A 26526-nucleotide genomic window follows, 5' to 3' on the forward strand; every position below is an offset into this window, starting at 1 on the left:
GATCTCCTTGCAGGGTCTTATCCAACGCCACCTTCAAAAGCATCAATTCTTCAGTGCTCAGCTTTCTTTATAGTCCAACTCTCACATCCATACATGACCACTGGAAAAAAATACCTTGTACACATATATAATAAAATTTCCTCCCACATAATCTCCCACATGCAGGCAGATTTTTTGCTATCTGAGCCACTAGGGAAGCCCAATAAAATTTTATGTATAATAACATATTGATAGAATTTTTTGGTATTGTTATTTGGAACAAATTGTTATATTTGTTCAGTTAACAGTAAGAAAATCAAGCTGTTATTTTACCTTCACTTAATCCTTTTTTGATGCATATTTTTTACTGTATATATTGAAATTTCTGACCTTCCTTATTTTCCTTATATCTAAAACACTTCCTGATACCTTAGTTGGTGAAGAATCCATCTGCAATGCAGGAGACCCCAGTTAGATTCCTGGGTTGGGAAGATCCTCTGGAGAAGGGATAGGCTACCCATTCCAGAATTCTTGGGCTTCCCTTGAGGTTCAGCTGGTAAAGAATCTGCCTGCAGTGTGGGAGACCTGGGTTCGATCCCTGGGTTGGGAATATCTCCTGGAGAAGGCAAAGGCTACCCACTCCAGTATTCTGGCCTGGAGAATTCCATGGACTGTATAGTCCATGGGGTTGTAAAGAGTCAGACATGCCTGCATGACTTTCACTTCACCTCTCTTCAAAAGTCTTTTAACATTTCTTGCAAGGAAAGTCACTTGCAAGTCATTTTATTCTCTGTACTTTCAGAATGTGTGTGCTAAATTGTTTCACTTGTGTCCAATTCTTTGTGACCCTGTAGATCATAGCCCAGCAGGCTCCTCTGTCCATGGGATTCTCCAGGCAAGAATACTGGAGTGGGCTGCTATGCCCTCCTCCAGGGAATCATCCCAACCCAGGGACAGAACCCACATCTCTTACATTTCTTGCACTGACAGGTGGGCTCTTTTCCACTAGTGCACCCTGAGAAACTAATTTTAGGATATTAGTTGTCAGAAGCTTACAGCTTTGAAGCAGGGCTTTGTAGCGTGCCAAGGTTCCACAACTGGTGTGGCAAATACTATGGATAGCAGTCCAAATGGAAATTAATCCCAAGATGGTGAATAGATTTTTTTTTTCTTTTTAAAAACAGAGATAGTAGCCAGCTGCACATGGATCAGATTAGCACAGTGCATAAATGTTGCATTATAGCTAAGTAGTAGGCAATTTAGGGAGGGGATTTCCTTAAATTTATTAGCATTACTCTTATATAAAACAACTATTCTTTGAAGCACTTGAAACTTAAACTGAAAACTCTAGACAGCAATGATCTCTAAGGTCTTAGGAAACAGCTTAGGTTCTAGCAAGTGTACAGGTTATTTTCCCCAGGATGGAATCCAAAGTGTATTCAGGAGACTCAGCTATCACCAGCATTTGATGTTGTCAGAGTTTTGGATTTTTCCATTCTAATAGGTGTGTAGCAGTATCTCACTTCAGCATTAGTTTTCAATTCCCCAATGAAATACAATGCAAAGCATCTTTAAATATTCTTATTTTCCATCTGGATATTTTCTTTTGCAAGATGCATGTTCATATCTTTGACTGATTCTTTAATCAGGCTGTTTGTTATATTATTGTTGAGTTTTGAGACTTCCTTGTATGTTTTGCATAACAGATCATTCTTAGATATATATTTTGCAAATATTTTCCCCCAGTCTGGGGCTTGTCTTCCACCTCATTTTGCACAGCAGAAGTTTTAATTTCAATGAAATTCAGCTTATCAATGATTTATGGTTCCTTTGTTGTTACATCTCAAAAGTCATTACCATTCATTCCCAAGGTCATCTGGGTGTTCTCCCGTGTTACCTTTTAAGAGTGGTTTCTTTGGCACTTTACATTTAAGGCTATGATCCATTTTTAATTGTTCTTTGTGAATCCTCTTAAGTGTCTAACTTCATTTTCCTGCGTGTGGATATCCATTTGCTGCAGAATCATTTGTTGAAAAGAAAGTCTTTGATCCAATGTACTGTCTTTGCTCCTTTGTCAAAGATCACTTGACTATATGTGAATCTATTTATGGAATCTACTTTTTCCAAGGTTCTGTTTATTTATTCCTTTGCTAATATTAGATCGTCTTCATTGTTGTTGTTCAGTCTCTAAATCATGTCCGACTCTTTCCCCCATGGACTGCAGTATGCCAGGCTTCCCTATCCTTCACTATTTCCCTGAGTTTATTGAACTCATGTCCATTGAATAAGTGATGCCACCCAACCTCTCATCCTCTGTTGCCCCCTTTGCCTTTTGTCCTCAATCTTTCTCAGCATCAGGGTCTTTTCCGCTGAGTCAGCCCTTTGCATCAGGTAACCAAAGCACTGAATCTTCAGTTTCATCATCAGTCCTTCCAATGAATATTCAGGACAGATTTCCTTTAAGATTGACTAGTTTGATCTCCTTGCAGTCCAAGGGACTCTCAAGAATCTTCTCTAGCGCCACCGTTCAAAAGCATAAATTCTTCGGTGCTCAACCTTATTTATGGTCCAACTCTCACATCCATACATGACTACTGGAAAAACCATAGCTTTGAGAAGACAGACCTTTGTTGTCAAAGTAATGTCTCTGCTTTTTAATATGCTGTCTAGGTTGGTCATAGCTTTTCTCCCAAGGAGCAAGTGTCTTTTAATTTCATGGCTACAGTAATAGTCCACAGTGACCCTGGAGCCCCAAAAAACAAAATCTGTCACATTTTTACTTTTTCCTGATCTATTTGTCATGAAGTGATGGGGCCAGATGCCATGATCTCAGTTTTTGGAATGTTGAGTTTTAAGCCAGCTTTTTCATTCTCCTCTTTCACCCTCATCAAGAGACTTTTTAGTTCCTCTTCACTTTCTCCCATTAGAGTGGTATCATCTGCATATCTGAGTTTGTTGATACTTCTCCAGACAATCTTGATTCTAGTTCATGCTTCATCCAGCTTGGCATTTCACATGAATACTGTCCGTAGAAGTTAAATAAACGGAGTGAAATATATACAGCCTTGATGCACTTCTTTCCCAATTTGGAACCAGCCTGTTGTTCCATGTCCATCCAGTTTTAACTGTTGCTTCTTGACCTGCATACAGGCTTCTCAGGAGACAGGTAAGGTGGACTGGTATTCACGTCTCTAAGAATTTTCCACAGTTTGTTGTGATACACACAGTCAAAGGCTTTAGCGTAGTCAATGAGGCAGAAGTAGATATTTTTCTGGAATTCCCTCGCTTTCTCAATGATCCAGCAGATGCTGGGAATTTGTTCTCTGGCTGTCTTCATCACTCTAGCTTTATAGTAAATCTTGAAGCCAGGTTTTATCAGTTCTGTAACTTTGTTCTCTTTCGACATTGTGTTGACTATACTGCTTTTTTTCTTTTTTTTACCTTTCTACAGCAGCTTTAGAATCAGTTTGCCAATATCCACAAAATAACTTGCTCAGTTTTAATTGATATTGCACTGAATCTATAGATCAAGTTGAGAGGAATTAACATCTTGCAAATATTGGTTCTTACTATCTACGAACTTGGACTATTTCTCCATTGATTTTGTTCATAAGAGCTTTATAATTTGTCTTATATTTTGTTCATCAAAGTTTTGTAATTTGCCTTAGAGTCTATAATTTGACTTTATATACATTTTAGATTTAAATCTAAATATTTTATTTTGAAAGATGCTCATGTAAATGGCATGTATTTTTAAATTTCTAGTTCCAACTGCTCTTTATTGATGTATATTTTTTAAAAATGATTCACTTTAGACACAAAGTGTTTTTTATTCTATATTTTCTTGATTACTTCATATAAGATAGAAGCTATTTATTTAAGAAAGAAGCAAAACTGAAGTTTTACTTGGATAGTTTGTGTGAATTGCTGACTATAATACAATTTCTCAAAACTTTCAGGTGTATTTATGAATGTTTTTAGTAAATTTTAGAATTTTTTATATAATAATATTATGTATGATGACATTTCCTTTTTTGCTTTAATCTCTGTCTTTCATTATGTTGAGATGAATCTTTTATTAGCAAAGTTGATTTTTTAAAATTTTCTTCATGAAATTTTGTCTTTAAAATATCTTGTACAGTGTATTAGTTTTTTGTTGTGCTTTTAACAAACTTAAATATTTTCCTCCATATTACTTTGTGTTTTACATATTTCATGTCTTTCTTTAATTTATAAGTATATATTTCATATTTTTTTCTTAATGGAATGAATTATTATTTACTCAGGATTTGTTTAAACTCCTGTAGGTATCATGTGTTCGTATTTTATTACTCATGTTTAAATGTTTAACCAAGTTTATTCAGTATCTCAAAATTATTCAGTGTTACCTGAGATATATCAGTTAACGTTCTTGTTACCTGAACAATAATGTACATGGTTTTTATCTATTCAATCCTGTCCCATTTTCCTTGATTGCTTACTTGTTTAGAGCTTTGGTTACAATTTCTTTTGGCATTTTCCAATGTACATATTATTATCTGAGCTATCATCAATGCTTATTTAGCACTGTTATTTCCTGAACTCTATTATATTTGATAAGACACTCCCTTTCATTTGAATTTTTATAGTGTTTGTTTTTAACAGATAATGTTTCCTCAGTAGATTAGTCAATGATTTTTAGTGACTTGAGTATTTTGCATTTCAATAAAGTTTGTGTAAGAATAATGATTATTGTTTATCTGTACTTGATGTGATTTATCTGTACTTGATTATTATTTATCTGTGCTTGATGTGATTATTTGGAGTCAACAGTCTTGGTTTCATGATTTCTGGAGTATTTTTTTCTAACTTGTTAGTCAATATATTTTGCTGTCCTGGGTCTTTGCAGCCTGTGTGCTCTTTATTGCTGCACACGGTCTTTCTCTACTTGTGACAAGTGGCTTTCTCCTTGTGGCGGCTTCTCTTGTTTTGGAACGTGGGCTCTAGGAAGCATGAGCTCAGTAGCTGCAGCCCATGGACTCAAGAGCGTGGACTCAGTTACCCTGTGGCATGCAGTATCTTAGCTCAAGGATCAGGGATCAAATCTGTGTCTCCTACACTGACAGAGTCTCAACCATTGGGACCACAAGGGATGTCCCCTCTGGAGTATTTTTTACTAGTTAAAAATTATTTTTAAAATGTTTACACTTGCCTATTCTTTTTGATTCTTCTGTATGAAAGTAGTTTGGGGACACCTTTGTAGTGTGTCTTCTGGGTGTCTTTTAATACTTTTTTTTCCCATGTTTCATCAAATCTGTGTTAAGCTATGTCTAATTTTATTGAGTTCATGATATCAAAAGTTATGTGTTTTTAGTAAATAATATATTTTGAAGAATTTTTCTTATCTTTTCTCCTTTTTTCCACTTTCTTTCAGTCTTTTGCTTTTACTTTAGGAATTTTTTTTTTCAGATTCTTCTATAATGTAATTTATTTTGTGCTATTCCAAATAGGGAAAGGAGTATGTCAAGGCTGTATATTGTCACTCTGCTTATTTAACTTCTATGCAGAGTACATCTTGAGAAACGCTGGATTTGAAGAAACACAAGCTGGAATCAAGATTGCCGGGAGAAATATCAATAACCTGAGATATGCAGATGACACCACCCTTATGGCAGAAAGTGAAGAGGAACTCAAAAGCCTCTTGATGAAAGTGAAAGTGGAGAGTAAAAAAGTTGGCTTAAAGCTCAACATTCAGAAAACGAAGAACATGGCATCCGGTCCTATCACTTCATGGGAAATAGATGGGCAACAGTGGAAATAGTGTCAGACTTTATTTTTCTGGGCTCCAAAATCACTGCAGATGCTGACTGCAGCCATGAAATTAAAAGATGCTTACTCCTTGGAAGGAAAGTTATGTCCAACCTAGATAGCATATTCAAAAGCAGAGACATTACTTTGCCAGCAAAGGTCTGTCTAGTCAAGGCTATGGTTTTCCCTGTGGTCATGTATGGATGTGAGAGTTGGACTGTGAAGAAGGCTGAGCGCTGAAGAATTGATGCTTTTGAACTGTGGTGTTGGAGAAGACTCTTGAGAGTCCCTTGGACTGCAAGGAGATCCAACCAGTCCATTCTGAAGGAGATCAGCCCTGGGATTTCTTTGGAAAGAATGATGCTAAAGCTGAAACTCCAGTACTTTGGCCACCTCATGTGAAGAGTTGACTCACTGGAAAAGACTCTGATGCTGGGAGGGATTGGGGGCAGGAAGAGAAGGGGATGACAGAAGATGAGATGGCTGGATGGCATCACTGACTCGATAGATGTGAGTCTGAGTGAACTCCGGGAGTTGGTGACGGACAGGGAGGCCTGGTGTGCTGCAGTCCATGGGGTTGCAAAGAGTCGGACATGACTGAGTGACTGAATGGAACTGAACTGAACTGATATTCTATATTACCTCGGTTGTCTCAGGTTCATATACATTATTTCTTATGTTTTTGTTGTTTGATATTTGACCTCACTTTTTTTTCTCCCTGGGAAGTTCCCATCAACCATGGGTTGAAACATCATCCCTACATCGTAGCTCTGTGGGCTTTCCAGGTGGTGCTAGTGGTAAAGAACCCCAATGCCAATGCAAGAGATGCAAGAGGTGTGAGTTTGATCCCTGCGTTGAGAAGGTCCACTGAAGGAGGGCATGGCAACCCACTCCAGTATTGTTGCCCAGAGAATTCAATGGACAGAGGAGACTGGCAGGCTACAGTCCACAGGGCCATCCAGAGTCAGACATGGCTGGAGCAGCTTAGCATGCACATAAGTAGCTTCGTACATTTCTCTTTGATCTAATGTTGTTTTCACATATGTCTTATGGCTTAGAATTTCCACTCCCTTGGAACAATATAAATCTAGAACTGACACATAAATGTGCAAACCTATATATATATTTTTGTTCTCAGTAGATACATTTTTCCCCTTTTTATGCAGAATTCAAAGCAAAGTCTCATAGATTCAATGGCTTAAGAGAAAAGTTTAAAAGAGGGGACAGTAATTCCAGATTTCTAGTTAAGCAGAAATATTCTGTAATGTTGAAGGTCCAAACACATAATCATGTTTCTGATGGAACTTCTATATTCAACTGCAACATCCCCCTACTTCATTATTATTTATGTACCTTTAGAATAGAAGTAAACTAAAATTAAGTAGAACTTGATACCTTTTCTATTATATACCCTTTGAATTCTCTTCCTTTGTTTTCTGGATGACTAGGTTTTTTGTTTTTGTTTTTTTTTTTAATTTAGTTTATCAATCTTATTTGTGTTTATCACAAGTGAAAATGTCTATGCTTTTTCAGTCCACATGTTACTGAAATAAAAATTTCAAATAGAACTTTACCTTGGGAAAGTAATTTAATTCCTTTAGCCCTCATTCCTTTATTTTTACAGAAAAAGTTTTGAATCAGTAATGGTTTAAGAACCTATCTGTAAAAATCAATAAATTTATAACTTTCTAGTGTATTAACTAACAACTGGAATAAAGAATATATGCCAGAGTAGAAAAAATATATATTCAGCAATTGCAAGTATATTTTAATGCCTCTTTCCCATGGACTATTATATGAGGTTTTTATAGACATATATACCTATTTTTAACAGATAGCTTTGATGAAAGAATTTATATGAAGAAAGACATGGAAGCAAAGATAAATGGGAAGGACATGAAATTATATATATATGTCTTTGACCTTTGAACAATTTAGAGGCTAGGGGCACAGATCTTCTGTTTGGTCATAAACCCACATATACTTTATGATTGGCCACTTTTATATGTAGTTCCACATCGAGGATTTAACAAACCTTGGACTGTGTAGTACTTAGTGAAGAATATCCACAGTTCAAACCCATGTTGTTCAAGGGCTAATGGAATACAGATCTGTAGATCAGATCAAATCAGATCAGTCGCTCAGAACATAACATATATATTATGGACCTTCCTTAACCAACCTCCTCTCTGCCAGGTAGTACCTTGTAAGTTTTTGTTCTTTATTAATGACATTGATACCTAGTGAGGATTCCCTGGTACCTCAGCTGGTAAAGAGTTTGCCTGCAAGGTAGGCAACCCCAGTTTGATTCTTGGGTCAGGAAGATGCCCTAGAAAAGGGACACCAACACTAACATTCTTGGGCTTCCCTGGTGGCTCAGCTGATAGAGGTTCTGCCTACAATGCAGGTGACCTGGGTTCAGTTCCTGGGTTGGGAAGATCCCCTGGAGAAGGGAACAGCTACCCACTCCAGTATTCTGGCCTGGAGAATTCCATGGACTGTATAGTCTGTGGGGGCACAAAGGGTCAGACACGACTGAATGACTTTCACTTTCAATACCTAGTGAGGTTGTTCATTTATTAAACTACTTAAATACCACTTTCAAGCAATTTACTGGGACTGTAACTAGGGAGAAGATTATGTCAACCACATTATTGCCCTATTAAATATTTTTCTATGCTTTCTTGATCTCTGTGGTTTTATTAAAATATGGGGCTCTGCTGTCTCAACTGGTATGATAATTTTGGATGGATGTCTATAACTTACCTTATTACTTCAAGGAGCAAAACAGTCACCACTCCTGCCCTTCCGTGGCAGTTGCTCTAGGTTGGGGGTTATAATTACATGCATTTGAGCCTATTATCGAACAAGAAAAATTTAGGTTTCTTGAGGAGGTCATCAAAAATTCACATTTTTGATGGATAGTTGAAAGCACCACTTTGCAATGACAATATTTGTCATTGCATTTAGTGAGATATAAAGAAAGTGAAATTCTTTCATTAATTTATGTACATTTTTGTAAGTCAGTCCCTCAAATGGGATATAAATGAGCCAGTCTGTATTCTTGCCAAGGGAGAGGAAGCAGATCTCAATTTGGAAGGCAATTTAAGTCAAGTATTTAAAGACAATTAAATAGATAAAAGGTCAGTTTGCACCCCATCCCAAAGAAGGGCAATGTCAAATAGTGTTCAGACTACTGTACAATTGTACCCATTTCACACGCTAGCAAAGTAATACTCAAAATTCTCCAAGCAATGCTTCAAAAGTAAGTGAACAGAGAAACTCTAGATGTTCAAGCTGGATTTGGAAAAGGCAGAGGAACCAGAGATCTAATTGCCAACATCCATTGGATCATAGGAAAAGCAAGAGAATTCCAGAAAAACATCTACTCTGCTTCATTGAATATGCTAAAGACATTGACTGTGTGGATCACAGCAAACTGTGGAAAATTCTTCAAAAGATGGGAATACCAGACCATCCTACCTGACTCTTCAGATCTGTATGCAGGTCAAGAAGTGACAACTAAAAATGGACATGGAACAATGGACTGGTTCAAAATTAGGAAAGGAGTATGTCAAGGCTGTATATTGTCACCTTGCTTATTTAGATAATATACAAAGTACATGATGTGAAAAGCTGGGCTGGATGAAGCACAAGATGGAATCAAGATTGCCGGGAGAAATATCAATAACATCACATATGCAGATGATACTGCACTTATGGCAGAAAGCAAAGAGAAACTAAAGAGCCTCTTGATGAAATTGAAAGAAGAAGTGAAAAAGCTGGCTTGAAACTCAACATTCAAAAAGTGAAGGTTATGGCATCCAGTCCCATCACTTCATGGCAAATAGATGGGGAAACAATGGAAACAATGACAGACTTTATTTTCTGGGGCTCCAAAATTACTGCAGATAGTGACTGCAGCCACGAAATTAAAAGACACTTGCTCCTTGGAAGAAAAGCTATGATCAACCTAGTTCAGTTTAGTTCAGTTAAGTTTCTCAGTCATGTCTGACTCTTTGCAACCCCATGGACTGCAACATGCCAGGCTTTCCTGTCCATCACCAAGTTCTGGAGTTTACTCAAACTCATGTCCATTGAGTCGGTGATGCCATGCAACCATCTCATCCTCTGTTGTCCCCTTCTTCTCCCACCATCAATCTTTCCCAGGATCAGGGTCTTTTCCAAAGAGTCCACTCTTCTAATCAAATGGCCAAAGTGTTGGAGCTTCAGCTTCAGCATCAGTCCTTCCAATGAATATTCAGAACTAATTTCCTTTAGGATGGACTGGTTGGATTTCCTTGCAGTCCAAGGGACTCTCAAGAGTCTTCTCTAACACCACAGTTCAAAAGCATCAATTCTTCAGTGTTCAGCTTTCTTTATATTTCAACTCTCACATCCATACATGATGACTGGAAAAACCATAGCCTTGACTAGATGGACCTTTGTTGGCTGAATAATGTCTCTGCTTTTTAATATGCTGTCTAGGTTGGTCATAACTTTCCTGTCAAGGAGCAAGCAGCTTTTAATTTTATGGCTGCAGTCACCATCTGGCCCCCAAAATAAAGTCTGACACTTTTTCCACTGTTTCCCCATCCATTTGCCATGAAGTGATGGGACCAGATGCCGTGATCTTAATTTTTTGAATGTTGAGTTTTAAGCCAACTTTTTCATGCTCTTCTTTCATTTTCATCAAGAAGCTCTTTAGTTCCTCTTCACTTTCTACCATAAGGGTGGTGTCATCTGCATATCTGAGGTTATTGATATTTCTCCCAGCAATCTTGATTCCAGCTTGTGCTTCATCCAGCCCAGCATTTCTCTTGCTGTAGTCTGCATATAAGTTAAATAAGAAGACTGATAATATACAGCCTTGACTTACTCCTTTCCTTATTTGGAACCAGTCTGTTGTTCCATGTCCAACCTAGATAGCATATTAAAAAGCAGAGACATTACTTTGTCAACAAAGATCCATCTAGTCAAAGCTATGGCTTTTCCAGTAGTCATGTATGGATGTGAGGGTTGGACTATAAATAAAACTGAGCACTGAAGAACTGATGCTTTTGAACCGTGGTGTTGAAGAAGACTCTGGGGAGTCTCTTGGACTACAAGGGGATCCAACCTGTCAATCCTAAAGGAAATCACTCCTGAATATTCATTAGAAGGACTGATGCTGAAGCTGAAGCTTCAATACTTGTGTTGCCACATTTTCTTCTCAAGGGCACCTTCTCAACTCGGAGGTCAAACTCACAATTCCTGCATTGGCAGGAGGATTCTTTACCAGTGAGCCACCAGGCAAGCCCAGGGAATAAGAGGGGAAGGATAAATTTGGAGATTGGGATTGACTTATACACACTACCATATATAAAATAGATAACTTATAAGAACCTGCTGTATAGGACAGAGAATTCTACTCAGTATTCTGTAAAGGCCAGTATGGGAAAAGAATCTAAAAAAAGAGTGGACACATGTATGTGTAACTGATGCAGCTTGTTGTACACCTGAAACTAATACAACAGTGTGTGTGAAGTGAGTGAAGCCACTCAGTCGTGTCCGACTCTGTGCGACCCCATAGACGGCAGCCCACCAGGCTCTTCCGTCCATGGTATTTTCCAGGCAAGAACACTGGAGTGGGGTGCCATTGCCTTCTCCAAATACAACAGTGTAACTATACTCAAATAATAATTTAAAAATAATAAATTGCCTTTCTATTGTTCAGTTTAGCAAGCCAATAATGTCTCTTGAACTCTGAAAAAAATATTATTAGTTTCATTACTATAAACCTTATTAATATGCAAGAATTTAGATGCTTGAGTATATAGTAAATCTAGCACCTTTGAGTTTGTAGGTGTAACTCAGATTTGATTTTAAATGTAAACATTTTGCTATTTTTATTTCTATTCCAAGTTTAGAATTTAAATTTTTCATCTCTTTTGTTTGTTTTGAAACTCAGTTAGTATTCTTATCAGACAAAATTGAAGTGTAAATATCACAGTATTTCTTTAAAAACAAATGCCAATTAAAGTGAGAGATGCTGGCAACAGGACAAGCTCACTTCATTTATTATAACATGCTCTGACCTTTTCATTATTTTGTGCTAATTATTCCATGTTTTTGCAACCATGAAAAACTCAGATGAATTGTTTGAATCTGTCCTCTCCTTTGGTTCAGAGTTCACCATTCCCTTTTCTTTGTTTTCCTAAGGATCTCTGGCAAATTCCTTAACTATACTTTCATTAATAGTTTATTTCATTAATAGTAAATTTATAGGTCTGCTCACTTAATTTCAGAAAAAAAAAAGCATTTAGTGTCTTCTATCTTAATTATCCATTTACTTCTATTAATGCCTATTTTAGTATATATATTGTTGCTTTGCTGTTAATGATTCAATTTTGTTCTTGCTGCACATGATGAAGAACTCCTAAAATTTCAAGATAGTATCATATTTGTCTTGCTTTTTTCCACATCTAGTATATTCACTAAGACAGAGAGTTGTTTTATTTTTTAATTAGTGAACTTGTGGTTACATCTGTGAACCTCTATTTAAAGACTTATGTGATGTTACTAGAGGTTTATAGAGACTACATTAGCAAAGCAATGCTCAAAAGCTTTCAAGGTAGGCTTCAGCAGTAGGTGATAGAAAAAGCAATAAAATTCCAGAAAAAGTCTACTTCTGCTACATTGATTATGCTAGAGCCTTTGACTGTGTGGATCACAGCAAACTGTGGAAAATTCTTAAAGAGATGAGAATACCAGACCACCTTACCTGGCTCCTGAGAAACCTGTATGCAGGTCAAGAAGCAAAGTTAGAACCAGATATGGAACCACAGACTGGTTCCAAATCAGGAAAGGAGTACATCAAGGCTGTATATTGTCACCCTGCAGAGTACATCATGTAAAATATTGGGCTGGATGAAGCACAAGCTAAAATCAGGGTTTCCTGGAGAAATATCCATAATCTCAGATATGCAGATGATACCACTCTAATAGCAGAAAGTGGAGAATTAAAAACCCTCTTGATGAGAGTGAAAGATGAGAGTGAAAAAGCTGGCTTAAAACTCAATATTCAAAAAAAGAAGATCATGGCATGTGGTCCATCAGTTCATGGTAAATAGATGGGGGAAAAAGTGGAAACAGTGACAGATTTTATTTTCCTGGGCTCCAAAACTGCTGCTGCAGCCATTAAATTAAAACATGCTTGCTCCTTGGAAGAAAAGCTATGATAAATTTAGTGCATTAAAAAGTATAGACATCAGTTTGCCAACAAAGGTCCCTCTAGTCAAAGCTTTGGTTTTCCCAGTAGTCATGTGTGGAATTGGACCATAAAGAAGGCTGAGTGCCGAAGAATTGATGCTTTTAAACTGTGGTGTTGGAGAAGACTCTTGAGAGTCCCTTGGACTGCAAGGAGATCCAACCAGTCCATCCAAAAGGAAATCAGTCCTGAATATTCATTGGAAGGACTGATGCTGAAGCTGAAACTCCAATACTTTGGCCACTTGACGGGAAGAACTGACTCAGAGAAGACCCTGATGCTGGAAAGATTGAAGGCAGAAGGAGAAGGGGATGACAGAGGATGAGATGGCATCACTAAGTCAATGGACATGAGTTTGAGTAAACTCCGGGAGTTGGTGATGGACCGAGAAACCTGGTCTTCAGCAGTCCATGGGTCACAAAGATTTGGACACGACTGAGTGGCTGAACGGACTGACTGCCCTTTACACCAATCTACTTTTAAACCATGAACTAGTGAACAAAGGAAGTTTCAGCGATTCCTTTTTTTTTTTCTTTTTTTGGCCATATCTTGGATCAGTTCATGAGCATTTTGACACTAGTCATTTCATGTTCAACATAAAGAGAGCTTGGTTAGTCTAGAGACTTCAAACATGGGAACTGATAGATCCGTAAGTGGATGCACCTCCAAGGTACTCTTCAAAATCTCGGCTTCTGGTCAAGAGTTCTCTCTCTTGTGTCCTGATCTGTGATTACAATATAATGAACAACTTTCTTCTCTGACCTTCCACCAACACTCTTGTCATGGCACCCTCACTTTATTTTTTCCCCTCTTGTGTTTGAAGAGTGTATGTACATGTTCTAATCTGTGGGTGCCCCTGAGAATGAAAGTGCTTTCAGTACGTGCTGTTTTGTGGAAAACGCAGGTGAGTCCTTGTTTCCCTTGTTGTGAAGATCTAGTGAGCACTGGAGTGGGGAACATGGTGTCAGCTCTCTCCAGGTGCCTTTTCCCTCCAGCCTGCAGATCAGCTCCTGGGAACCCTCCACATTGTATGTGTTTGCTAATAACTTTCAGAGAGTAATGTCTAAGTGCATAGTATAACCCGGTAGTGATGTCATGGATGTGGTGAGCTAATCTTCTCTCCCACAAAATTTCTGTTAGCTACTCTTTACTAACAGTAGTCTAAGAGGGGAGGTGCACGTTAGCAAATCGAGTTAGGGGCAGTTGAGAACAGTGGGAAATCTATGACGACAGTGTGCCCTACACTGAATGTTTGGGCAAAGAAGTGTCATACCTCTGCCATCCTTTCAAAACCAAGCATTGCAAAATATTTTAAAAGTATCTTTACTTTGGAGGAATGAATGATATCAAGTCCTAACTTTCAGTGTTCCCATTTATAGCTTCACAAAACCCTTTCACACATATTCCTTCATTTTATCCTTGCGATTAGAGTAGACATTGTCATAGACTCTAGCATTTAGTTAAGGAAGAGCCATATGCAGGGATACAGAAATTTGTGGTTAACCCACACCTCTCCTTGACTCCTACTCCTGTTCTAACCCTCCAAAATCTGTTTAGGAATAAGGGCTTGATGTGAAATGCTGCTCTCTTGGCAAGAGCACCTAGTGACACAGTGTTCACTGGTTAAAAAAATCCAGAGAGGCGAGACAGGAAATCTATCAACACCTTGCCCAGTGATGAAGGGAAGTGATGTCTACTCTAAGGTTAAATCAAGGGCAACATATGTCTATTTGCTTCCAGGAAGTTCAGGCATTGAAAGAGTCATTAGCATCCTATTCTATCTGAATCAAACACCTGCATTTACTTGCCTTGGATAATAAGGAAAAATGGGGTCTCTTAAATATAACCCTTTTCTATAAATAGACAATCCATCTTAAATTTAATTATTGTCATTGTCAAAGTGCAGACATGAAGAGACAGAGTCATGTGGCAGAAATAGTCCTTGGCTGGATGTAGGCACCTGGTTCCAACCGCAGCTCTGGTACTCATTAAGTGTGTGGCCCGGGTTGATTAATTTCGCATCTTCAGGCCCTGCTGTTCTCTGGAGCATGCATTTTCTACCCTTAATGGTTTTCAGTGCATCTTGATTTTCCATTCTTCCTGAGGCTGCCTTCACTCCAGACCTCACCTTTTCTTACACGGATTATTATAAGAAGCTTCTGTCTGATTGCCATTTTCCCAGTTTCACCTCTTTAAGCCACCCCAACCTCTGCTAAATCTACCTTTTATATTGCTGTTAGCAGCAGCTGATGAAAACATAAATCTCATGCTATTACCCTCTCAATTAAAGTCTTTCAAGGTTTTCCCGCAGTTTCCACAAGAAGATCCAACCCTTTAGTATGCCATAAAGAGAACTGCAGGAATGGGGAATGCCTGTTTATTGCCCTTTCTCAGGAAGCTTCCTACAGTCCAATCATTCCAAACCTATTATATTTTCCTGTATGTGCCCATTCTATTCAGCTCTGGATCTTACCCTTTTGTGTGTTATATTACCCGCTGCCTTCCTTATGCATTTTCACTTGGCTCCTGCTCTCTTGTCATTCTCCAACGGGCTCAGGCATTGCCTTCAGAAAGTTCCGTGGATTTCTTGGTTTGGGATCTGGGTCTGCCTGTTTGCAGATGTCACACCCTGAGCAACAATCCAGCATAAGTCTTTGCAGTGAACACTGACAGTCTGACAGTGACTGTTTCCCTTTCTGCCTCCAGCCACTCCTAATAAAATGTGAAGTTTTGTTGTTGTTGTGTTGTTGTTTTTTTCCAGAGGAAGCCCTATGCTTTCATCTCTATTTCTTTGGCATGTACTTGGTACATGGCTGATGTGCAATAAGTGAAAGCAAGATGAATAGATAAGAAATCTGGACTCCGCCAGTCCATCTATTCATGACATTCTGTGAATGTATAACCATCCAAATTCATTTTGCATTCTAGAAAGTCACTGGTATGGAGTTTTATCTTCCTCTTTGATCCAAACACACACACACACACACACACACACACACACAGATATATGAATTAAATAGTCTTTGCAGAATAGAGAGAAATGCTAAATTCTAAATCAGCACCTGATATCAAGTGGCCACCAACACTACAACTCCCCACATCATTCCCCACCCTAGTCAGATTCAACATCCAGATGAGTCATATTGAACAAGGATGTAGGTTAATAGATGCCAGCTGAAGTTCAGTGGAGATAAAAACGGAGAATAATGAGTTTGAGTGCAAAGACGAAAATGAGAAACTGACAAATGGAAAATAATTCAGGATGATCAGAAATTAGATTCATGAACGATCAACTAATTTTTTTTCCTCAAAGTCAAGATCAATAAACAGGAAAAAAATTAAAGAGAGAGAAAACATGAAAGATGCATATTTTAATACTGTATTTGGAAAACAAGGGGCACTGTAATTTGTGATAAGAAAGCAACTACAGAATTGTAAAGAGAAGGGCGTAAGTAATTTAGAAATTACGCAATGTGATTTCTGTTCCTAGATTTACCGGTAACTTCTATGTGACTCTGTTGGTTCCTTGATGTCTCTGGGCTTTTGGTTTAGTTTTACTTGTCCATGGACTAAGGGGACTGATTTATATAATTTGGATTTCCTGCCATCTTAGCATTCTGTGAAACTGCAAACACCATATAGCAATAAACAATGACCCTAGGTCCACCTACACAGAAAATGATTGATTCTCTTTAATGAAAAGGGATGGAAAATTCACAGAAGGACTAGTTACCCCAAGGATGTTTGAGGAAGAAGATGGAGAATATAAACCGTAGCTATTTGGGGATGCAGAAAAACTCCTTATGAAGGTAATCTAGCTAGCTTCTGAAAGAAATAAGCTGGGAATTAACAAAGGAAGCCAAGAACCAATGCATCTCATCCTCAATCTAGTTCCTCAGAAGTCATGAGCCTGTCCAGGATCATGAATCTTCTTCATGCTACAAATGTCTATGATTTGATAACTGCTGGTGGTTCAGCTGGTAAAGAATCTGCTTGCAATTCAGGAGACCACCTGCAGTGCAGAAGACCTGGGTCTGATCCTTGGGTGAGAAAGATTCCCTGGAGAAGGAAATGACAACCCCACTCCAGTGTTCTTGCCTGGGAAATCCATGGGCAGTGGGGCTTGAGGGGAGTGGGGAGTGCTTCAGTCCATAGGGTCACAAGAATTGGAGGTGGTTTCGTGACTATATGACCACCTCCACCAGAAACTTTACAGGTCATCTGGTGCAATCCTCCTGACGGAGTCATCCAAGTCCTAAGAAGGTAAGTGCTGGTCTGTTTGTTAATGGCACCTTTTCTCTTGCCCCCTGCTTGTTCCAACGGCAGGCTGTTTCTCCCACCCCATACCTTCCCACATACCCTCATGCCCTCTGAAATGGAGCAGAATGAGATCCCTACAATCTTAGATGACGGACTTAAACTCCATGCCCCTTCCTCATCTTATTTAAATAGCTTTGGTCTGCTCTCTCTCTCCTCTAAAGATGATAGCCAAATTATACAGCACAGCTTTTTATTCAGCCTCAACCAGAAATTAATATTTTGCAGCAGTCAATTTCTCAGCCCTTTAGTGGCCACCATTTTTATTTACAGAGACCATTAAAAAAAAAAGAAAAAGAAGGCAACTGATGATTTGATTTGAACATGCCAAAAGACTGATCATTTCTATTCCCCCAGGGGTGTAGATAAACATTAATTATCATGTTAAGATCTAAACATAATCATGGAAACTGCAATCATGGACATAATAGCATCATTTGAGCCTTCACTGAATTACCTGCTAATGCTACATTTTCTCTTAAATCCTTTCTCAGTCTAGCCTATTGTAAGCTTCTCACCATCTGTGGCGTGTGCCTCCCTTTAACAAACTGTTCTCTCTCTGGTTTCCTGCTTTTGAGGATTTGAATGCTGTCAGAGCAAAAAGTTCTGACTTCCTTTCAGTTCATCTTCCTGTGATAAGCAGCTGTGAGTGTGATGTGCAAGCTGTAATGGGAGATGCTTTTGTGTGATGTTCCTTTTACTACAAAGAGACACGTTTTCTTGATCCCCACTTTTTAATATAAATTTAAATGAGTAGTTACTTATTATGAAGTTGCTACACGTTCTGAGCACATAATAAAAAAGAAACAGAGTGGGCGATATGTTCTGTATTTGCCTTAGAATAATAAGTAAACTGAAGTCTAAAATGAAAAAAACCAAAATGAAGGCAAAATGGTAATGGAACAAATAGGAAGAAAGTAAAAGATGAACAAAAAGTGAATCGGAAACGTGATGTGGTCTTACTGGCAGGTGTTCACTCCTTGAATTACCTTCACTGGATACGTACCTCTCACACCTATAACATGCTTGGGTGAGCGATTTTTCATTTCATTTTTCACAAGCGCAAGTAAAATGAAGTTGCTTTGTTTCTATAGTTTCTTAGTTACATTTGGGTCCATCTGTTTGTAGCTCTGTAGCACTCTATTTAGCTCAACACTTTTACACCCATAAAGCTAGGAGAAGTGATTTGTAATCAAAGACTTAAATATTTTAACAGGCTACCCCAAAATTCTTCTTCACAAGTGTTATTGTCTTTGGATAGTCATGTAGCAGGCTTTTAGAATTTCATTTGCTAAATAAATTAACAAATATTACTTTATGTTATGCTGTTAAAGAAAACAGTACAGCAATTTAAATTAGATGCTGCAATCTTGGGGTGGTTTAAGTGTTATTTTAAAATTAACTTTATTGCAGATTTTTACTAGAACTTTGACAGAATTCGCTTTTAGGTGATTCTGAATTATTTTTAATAATAAAAGTCCTATTTAATTGCAAGCACAGGTTACTTTAAACTTTCCTCTGGAGGAAAGAAATCTTGGCTCCTAAATTAATATTGCTATTACAGATAATTTGCTGAGACAGACAGTAGTGTTGAGGTTTTTACATGGTCTATGATCCCCAGGAATCTTCATCTCTGGGTATCACTGCTAAAAACCATTTGACAATTTAGATCGGGCCCACAGGAGAGTCAGACTTTCATTCTATTGGGGTTGCTAAATGAATTAATGACGTAGTGATGTTGCAAGGGGAACATTAAAATGCTAAGTTAAGGGATCAACTGTTGAGGAGTATAATTAATACACAATGAGTGGTTCCAAATTCATGTTATCAGCTCCCTTTTTTAAAGAAATCAGCACACATTTGATAGTTTATTTGCTTCAGTATGCAATTGAAGTAAATAGTGAATACATTTTATATGCTAGAGATGTTTATGACAATTTTACTGAAAGAACACAGGAATGTTTAAATCTAAATCGTGGTTTTGCCAGTTGCAAGCTGTGCTGTCTTTGACAATTTACTTAACATCTGCAAGTCTCGGATCCCGTTTGTAAAATCATATCCAGGACAGCTCTCCTGAAGGACTTCTTTGAGAATTAGCATTACTAAATATGGGTGCACAGAACAGTGCTTGACAGGTGGCAGGTTCTTCATAAGCTGCATTTCTTTTTCCATAATTCTTATTGTTCTTTCTACAGTGTGTCTAAATTAGCTTGACTTACATGCATCATATTTTTGTACTGAATTGTGCCATTCAGAGGAGAGTATAATATGATGGTTTACATTTTGTATTATTATTTGACTTGAAACCATTTTCACAATGCTCGTATAGAGAATTTTATACTCTATTGCTTACTATTGCTTAACTTGATCAAGTGAGGTTTTTATAACAAAGGATACAAAAATCTGAGAACTTTATAATTTTCCCAAATTAAACACACTATGAATATCACTAATTGTAATTATTTTATTAAGAAAAAGTTACTTCACACAAATGAAAATACTATTATTATTATTATTATTTTAATTCAGGAAAGCTTTGGCCTGGGCATTGGAATGTATTCATTTCCTAAAACAGCCATTTTCTCAGGACTGGTCCTTAGGATGCGGTGCATGGGCGGGCTACAGTCTATGGAGTTGCAGAGTCAGACATGACTGAATGACTAAGTGCACACACACACAGGTAAATAGCCAAGGGCTGCCACATGATAGAAATTTAATCATTCTCAAAAAGGAATTTTAAAATTAATTCCATATGGAGTTATTGGTAATTATTGCATATTCCCAAAATTAGTCTTTATTTTTTCTTTCAGTTCAGTTCAGTCGCTCAGTCATGTCCTACTCTTTGCGACCCCATGAACCATAGCACGCCAGGCCTCCCTGTCCATCACCAACTCCTGGAGTCCACCCAAACCCATGTCCATTGAGTCAGTGATGCCATCCAGCCATCTCATCCCCTGTCGTCCCTGTCTCCTCCTGCCTTCAATCTTTCCCAGCATCAGGGTCTTTTCCAGTGAGTCAGCTCTTCACATCAGGTGGCCAAAGTATTGGAGTTTCAGCTTCAACATCAGCCCTTAATATTTTCAATTTTAAATCCTTAGAATTATGGATTTAATTAATTTAATTAATTAAAATTAAGTGAAGCCCTTTGTGTTGATGGGCATAAGAGGAAATTTAATTTTATGTTCTTCCTTCATAGCTGATTTATTTGACCCTCTATATCCACCAACCACTGCTCCCCTCCCCCACACTAATTTTAATTCTGACGGGTCTACACACAAGCACTCACACACTCTCTTCACTACCAACTCCACTGTCAATGCTTTTCAAATGATTATGAATGGACATTTCTTTTGAAAGTCGCTCAGTCGTGTCTGACCCTTTGCAACCCCAGGGACAATACAGCCCAAGGAACTCTCCAGGCCAGAATACTGGCGTTTCCTTCTCCAGGGGATCTTCCCAACCCAGGAATGGCACCCAGGTCTTCTACATTGCAGGTGGATTCTTTACCAGCTGAGCCACCAGGGCTGTAGGCTATCATAAATTTTCAAAAAAACAGTAACACATCAACCCCACTTCAAGTAAGCCTTTGTACTCCTCAAGTACTAGTACTCTTCTGCCTTCAGCCTGGATTTCTAAGTCTTTATTATAAAAGTACTCAGAGCAGAGACATTTTGCAATGGTTCTCAAATTTTGCAGTGCTGCTTCTAACTGCCTGAATCAGAGTTACCTGTGATGCTTATAGTTGTGGTGCACGGGCTTAGTTGCTCCATGGCATGTGGGATCTTCCCAGACCGGGGATTGAACCTGTGTCTCTTGCATGGGCAGATGGATCCTTTACCATGGAGCCACCAGGGAAGCCCCTCTATGTGTTTTGATTATGCACATTCAATTTGGGAAACCCCTGAAATGGCGGATACCTTTGTAAACAACAAAACCACCCACAACAAAATAAGAACTCCAGCTCCTTCTGCAGATTCCATGAGAAAAGTATCTGAAGCCAGCCAGAGCTCATGTGAGCATAAATCACAAACATGTGCAATTCCAATATTTCTCCTGAGATAACTGAAGGCTGATAACTGAGGGCTTAATTTTGAATGAAAAGTGTTAAATTTCATTTAGGTTTTCTTGTGCATTAAAAAATATTATTGCAATTTTTGAAGTAATAAACAGATTTGCTTAAGCTAATGTTTTATTAATTTGCAGGACTTTCATTATAGTCATGTGTATATGTTTTCTGTTTTCTCCATTAATGCAATTAAAGAATAATATTAATTAAGCATTTACGATATACAGGAACTGCTGTTAGCATTTCACATGCATTATCACACTTGCTTCTTCCAACAGAGCTTTCTCAGTATTCCGCATGGGAAACTGGGATTTTGTAAGACCCTTTAAATTGTAGCTAATACATGGGAAAACTAGGATTCTCACCCAAGTTCTATATGATTTAACATGTCATGTTTTGTGTTTTTATTCATTAAATTATTGTTTCCTCTTCAGATGGTAAGTTTCTAAAAGCAGGAGCTCTGCCTTCCCTAGCTTTGTATCCTCTTTACATTATCAGTATTAACATCATGAATGCCATGTGGTATTAACTATGACAAGCAGGGAAACATTTACCAACTCCTTTCAGAGTAAACCTCTCCTCAAATCCTATCTTGTAATCAGATAGGATTACACTCAGTGTAGTTTTGCATCTATAGATTTAGTTTATGGGAATGATGACTGCCTGTTTTACCTACTTCCACCATATAAATAATCGTATAATAATAGTAACAGTAAAATGAAGGTTGATACACCCAATTCACAAGCTAGCAATTCTGATTTAAAAAAAATGTAAAGATAAATGCTCATAATACAGTAAACCCTAAGTCAATGGATTCAATGTGATCTAATTAATTGTGTGGTTAATGCTCAAAACCCCACACACTTTCTTTCATTTAATATCTATGTTAATAATATTTCATCCAGAAGCTCTTTGCTTCAATAATTGATTAAAGTGACTAAGTGATTGGGAACGTAGAATTAAGAATAAGATGCAAACATGAGTGATTTAAATCCACCTTGATTGTACCTGATGTATATTTAGTGAAATTTGCCTAAAAGCAAAGCTTTGCTTTATTGGTTCTGAGTTAGAAAGAAATTCTTAAAAGATACAGTTTCAACTGTGGTGACCTAAACGGGAACCAAATCTGAAAGAGGGGATACATGTGTATGAATAACTGTTTCACTCTGTTGTACAGCAGAAATTAACACAACATTGTAAATCAATTATACCCCAATAAAAATTAACTTTTTTGAAAAATGGATATAGACTCAAGTCCTGAAGCAATCCAAGTAACTATCCAAGGTACTCATCAGTGCCAGTGTTAAAGGTAATTATTTGATTGTTTCAAGAAAATAGCCCCTAGATAAATTTTTAAGTACACAATACTTATTGCTAATTATGGGTACTATGCTTTACATCAGATTTACCCATTGAATGATATACTCCTATTCCTATCTTCTAACAATCACTGTTCCATTCCATTTCTGTAACCTTGGCTACTTAGATGCCTTATATGAGAAGAATCATGTGGCCTTTGTCCTCCTGTGACTCACCTACTTCAGTTAGCGTAATATCTTACAGGTTCATCCGTGTTGTCACAAATCATAGAGAATTTTTTCTCTGAGAATTTTCTCTATTTTTCATAGGGAAATAATTTCAATTATTTTGGATATTCACCCAGAAAAAGGATTGGTGGTTTATGTGGTAATCATGTTTTACATTTTGAAGGGAACCTCCATTCTGCTTTCTGTTGCTGCGAAATCAATTTACATTTCCACCAACAGTGTGCAAGGGTTCCAGTATCTACACTTGATATCTCTTTTTTGCAACAGTTATCCAAACAGGTTTAAAATTCATTTGATTTGCGTTTTCCTGATTGAGGTTGAATATCTTCCTGTATATCTGTTGGACTTCGTATGTCTTCTTTGGTGAAATGTCTATGCAAGTTCTTTGCCATTGTTTAATTGGGTTATTTGCTGGGGGGGAGGGGCATTGCTTTTGAGTTACTGCTATATTTTGGAAGTATGTATGGCTTGCAAATATTTTCTCCTATCCCATAGATTGCCAATTAACTTTCTTAATGGTTTCTTCCCTGTGTACAGCATTTTAGTTTGATGCAGTCCCACTTAAGTATTTTTGTTTTTATTGCCTGTGCTTTGTTATGTCATGTTAAAGAAACCATTTGTGAAGAGGGTAGTTATCATGTTAAGTGCTTCTTACCACAGAACAAACAACAGATAAAAATCCAAAGTGACAGGGAAAAAATTTGGACGTGATAGATATGTTTATTATATCTGGATTGTTGTGATGGTAACAGGAATGGATACATATGTCTAAACTCACCAAATTGCATCCATTAGTCGCTTGCTTAGTTTTCATATACAAATTATACCTTCATAAAGAATCTGGGGAGATTTAAGAAAATAGCCATTAGAAAACAGTCACTTTTAAAAGTTTTGACATCCTTTTTCCTTCACTCACACATAATCTAACCTACCAAGTTCCCATATGAGTCCGTTCATTCAACCTACTCTAGCTGGTTATTGTAGGGGAGGAACTCGTTTCCCTTCTTCCCTTCTACGTTTTCGACTGGACAAATACACTGACTTAGAACAACAGGAAAAAAATTTAATTTCACACATATGAGAGTTTATTAAAAAAAAAAATGGAGGCTTAAGGAAGTGACCAAAGCAGGCAACTTTGTCAAGACAAAGGGGTTTGAGCGAAGGGGTAGAGAATTTGTGAGGAAGTAACAAGTTTAGTTAATATAGGCTTGTTAGCCTGAATCCTCTGTCTCTGGTGGTAAGGACACCATATGCCCTCCTGGTATAGGGAGTATAGTTTACACACAGGAGATTTATTCCCTACATTCAGTGAGACAAAGAAAATCAGAGTGCCTTTCTTGCATTGGCTGTTCCTTAAGTAACTTTAATTCAAAAAAATCAATATATCAAAGTGGCATATTTTGGGGTGGTATATTTTGCTTCTCATTATATGTGCAGCAACAAGAGTAAAGTTATATTGCTGATCAGCATTGAATTGCTTAAAAGTATTATCAGGATTTAGCCAATGGCCTGATGCATTTTAATTAACCCATCAGATTTCTGGCATTGGCTGGTACAACACTTGCATTAATGGTCTCCCTCTAATCATACTGTTTACCCTACAGCTTTTACCCTGCAGTCCCCTCTCACTCTGAAGCTGGCTCAACCGTGAGATTTGCTTTGGCCAAGAGGGTATTAGCAGGCTTGACACAGAGACTTGAAAAATCTTTTGCACATTCACACTCCTAGTTCTTGCTTCTCTACAATCACCATCATAACAGGTTTGAACAAACCCAGAAACAAGCCTGAGCTATCCTGCTGGAGGATGAAGGGGCACATGGAAAACAGACAGATAACTTTGGTCAAAGCCACAGACACGTGTGAGAACGAAGCCAAGATGAACACAGCCACCTAACCCACCTTCAGCTGATGGCAGACAACAGTCAAAGTCTCCTGGCCCTGAGGATCATGAGAAATATTAGTGCACAGCCAGTTGTTCAAGCTACTTTGTTTGGAGGTCTTAGCAGTAATAACTAATTGATATACATAAAATATATGTCGGACTATAAAGAGTTGGATTGTGAAGAAACCTGAGCGCTGAAGAACTGATGCTTTTAAACTGTGGTGCTGGAGAAGACTCTTGAGAGTCCTTTGGACTGCAAGTAGATCCAACCAGTCCATCCTAAAGGAGACCAGTCCTGAATATTCATTGGAAGGGCCAATGTTGAAGCTGAAACTCCAATACTTTGGCCACCTGATGTGAAGAGCTGACTCATTGGGAAAGACCCTGATGCTGGGAAAGATTGAAGGCAGGAGGAGAAGGGAATGACAGAGGATGAGATGGTTGGATGGCATCACTGACTCAATGGACATGGGTTTGGGTGGACTCCAGGAGTTGGTGATGGACAGGGAGGCCTGGAGTATTGCAGTCCATGGGGTCACAAACAGTTGTACATGACTGAGCAGCTGAACTGATACATACAGTGACATTTTATGAAGAATATTTGAATTATACTAATTGCACACACACTCTGTTTTGCTTGTGAATGCAGATGTGTAGGAGGATACCAAAGTACATATAGGTTAATACAAGACTTGAGATTCCCAGTGCACCTAAGGGGTTGAGAAGGGTTGTAAGATAATATAAATCAGAAGAATTAGAGTACCTAAACTGTTGGGATGAATATCCTCCTGTAGCAGTCATAGATGTATAAGGATTGAACTTACAAGTTAAGTCAGAAAAGGATAATTTCATCATCAAATTTGTTCATAATGAAAGATTAACAGCATCAGAATAGATTTTGTATTAGTTAGCAATACAAAAATAATTTATGTTCATGCTCTATAGATAAATTATTTTGCATAATTGTTTCAACCTTGGGGGTAACAGAAATAAAATTTGGCTGTTTCTTTTTAAAAACTCTTTAGCCTCTGCCCTCTACTGAAAATAGTTGCTGGCATTTTTTCATTCTAGTTTTAAAACAAGCTGAAAATGGATATTTAATTATACTTTTGCAGTTTTTTTTTTTTTATCTTGTAGCCAAATGCAAATATGGGATCAGATTTGTTATGAAAGATTTTAGCCACACCTGGCAATGTTTTCTTTTGCCTCAGCTACTTCTTGATTACAAATTTATAGAAGACAAGTGCAAAAACCCAGTTGCAAGGCTTGATATAATCAATGATAAGCTGCATGACCTTAAGCAATTAACTTCATTTCCACTTGACTTTGTTCCTCATCAGGAAGATGAGAGAGCAAGACCAATAATCCTTTAATCTCAGTGACTCTAAGAAGCACATTGCAGATTTAAGAATATGGGACTTATAGATAGGCAGATACTGTCCAAACCCTCGGTCAACCATTCACAATGTGGTATTGAGCATTTTAACCATTGAGCTTCTCATTTCTCACTTACAAAATGTTGGAGAAGACTCTTGAGAGTCCCTTGGACTACAAGGAGATCAATCCTGAATGTTCATTGGAAGGACTGATGCTCGACTCCAATATTCTGGCCACCTGATGTGAAGAGCCAACTCATTGGCCAGTTGAGCCAACTCAACTTGGAAAAGACCGTGATATTGGAAACGATAGAAGGCGGGAG

Source organism: Bos taurus, chromosome 10 (genome assembly GCF_002263795.3).
Source record: "Bos taurus isolate L1 Dominette 01449 registration number 42190680 breed Hereford chromosome 10, ARS-UCD2.0, whole genome shotgun sequence".
Classification (NCBI taxonomy): Eukaryota; Metazoa; Chordata; class Mammalia; order Artiodactyla; family Bovidae; genus Bos; species Bos taurus.